Source organism: Gossypium raimondii, chromosome 3, assembly GCF_025698545.1.
Source record: "Gossypium raimondii isolate GPD5lz chromosome 3, ASM2569854v1, whole genome shotgun sequence".
Lineage (NCBI taxonomy): Eukaryota > Viridiplantae > Streptophyta > Magnoliopsida > Malvales > Malvaceae > Gossypium > Gossypium raimondii.
This window is the reverse complement of record NC_068567.1, coordinates 12,476,379-12,478,393: the sequence shown is the minus strand read 5'-3', so window position 1 is coordinate 12,478,393 and position 2,015 is coordinate 12,476,379. Positions and strand designations below refer to the sequence as shown.

General features: G+C 31.9%; 1 non-coding gene across 1 annotated transcript; it reads left to right on the top strand.

Moving 5' to 3' along the window:
* Positions 1 to 313: 313 nt before the first annotated feature.
* LOC128040147 (small nucleolar RNA R71) lies at positions 314 to 420 on the top strand. Its single transcript, XR_008194807.1, has one exon. It is a non-coding gene; the product is annotated as a small nucleolar RNA R71 (small nucleolar RNA).
* The last annotated feature ends 1,595 nt before the right edge of the window (positions 421 to 2,015 follow it).

The following is a 2,015-nucleotide window of genomic DNA, read 5'->3' as shown; positions in this document are numbered from 1 at the left end:
TACTCTATTCGCATCACATTGCATCACCAGATTCGCCTGCCTAGAAAAATTTAAACCATCAATTTTCTTAGCAAGAGCTTCAACCTAATTTGCCAACATAGAAACTGTATCAATATCAAAAACTTCAGTTGCCTTAATAGGTTTTACTCTCGTAACTTGCCACTAATAATTATTCAGTGTCATCTCCTCAATAAATTCTTGAGTTACCTCAAGTGTTTTGTTATTCAATGTTTCGCTAGCTACTGCATCAATCATCTGTCTAGTCGAGGGATTCAAACCATTGTAAAAAGTTCGAACTTTGAGCCACAAAGGTAGTCCATGGTGAGGACACCTTCTCAACAAATCTTTAAACCTCTCCAATGTATCACAAAGTATCTCAATATCTAACTGAACAAAAGAAGAGATGTCATTAGTCAACTTAGTTGTTTTTGTCGGTGGAAAATATTTTAACAAAACTTCTTGTTCATTTGAGCCCAAGTCGTGATAGAACCTTGTGGCAATGAATTTAACTGTTGTTTTGTCTTGCTCCTCAAAGAGAATGGGAACAATCGTAAGTGTATGGCATAATCAGTAATGCCATTAATTTGAAAGTGTCGCAAATCTCTAGAAAGTTGGCCAAATAAGCATTCTGATCTTCATCTTGTAAACCGTCAAACTAAACATATTGTTGCACCATCTGAATTGTGTAAAGCTTAATCTTAAAATTGTTTGCATTAATAGTCGATCTGACAATACCCAATTCAACCCCAATCAAAGTGGGCTTAGCATAATCATACATAGTCCGAGGGGCAGGATGTGCAGGAGGTAGCTGATTGTTTTTATTATCACCCATCTACATAGTAATATCTTTTTCCTCTTGATCGTCTACTATATTTTGTTGACTTTACCTTACTTCTCTAACCTCTCTACGATTTCTGCAAGTAGTATTTTCAATATTACTGTAAAAAAGTAATAGATCCAATGAGTTTCCTTTAGTCATAAACCAAAAGAACCTGCCATAAGCAAACAAACGAAAAATTAGAATACAAAAATTAGATTAAAAAATATTAAAATAAAAATATAAAATTGCTAAATTAATAGAAATAAAGTTTTCCTAATATTTTAATCCCCAACAACAGCACAAAAAACTTAATGTAGTTGTAAACTAACTAAAAATTCGACAAAGGCAAGTGCACCTATCAATTAATAGTATAGCTACGGTAAGCACAAATATCATTTCCACGAAGACTAAAAGTACTAGAAATTATTGTCTTTCTATTATTTAACCGACAAATCGGAGTGATTGATTAAAAATAAAGTTAACTAAATTAATTTACTAAAGAACATGACAACGAACAAATTAGGAAAAGAAATTATTAACACCAAGACGTGAGGCAATACCTAGGAAAGAATTCACCTAGACTTCAACTGTCATTATCAATCTATATTACGCAATTTCTTCACTTAGCTTGATTCGTAGAAATCCCTAAATTATGCTAATATATCTCTTCAAGACTAAGAGCAACTGACTAATTGAAATTTCTTTCTAATTAAAACTCCTATTATCACACTAACTCGATCTATGGATTCCCCTATTAGATTTGACTCTAATATGGTAGATTTATGTCGTCCTATTTCTAGGATTGCATGCAACTCCACTCAATTATGCTAGATCTACTCTAGAATAAGGTTTATTCCTTCTTTGATTTAAGCACATCAAACATGGATTAATAGCCTAGAAATATTAAACGAAGAATTAAACATACAAAATTGAGAATAAGATCCAAGTATTTATTGTGTAAAAATAGAAATCAAATAACAGAATTCATCCTAAGGTTCATCTCCTTAGGTATTTAGAAAATTAGTTCATGATAGCAAATAAAAACATCTCAAAGATAGTATATCCACAAGAAATAAAGAAACTCATAATAAACTTCAAAGAATTCATAAGGAGATCTTTAATCTTGATGAAAATCTACTTTAGAGTCGGCTTCAATGGTGTTTTTCGAGTTGTTTCTTCAATATTCGCTGACGGC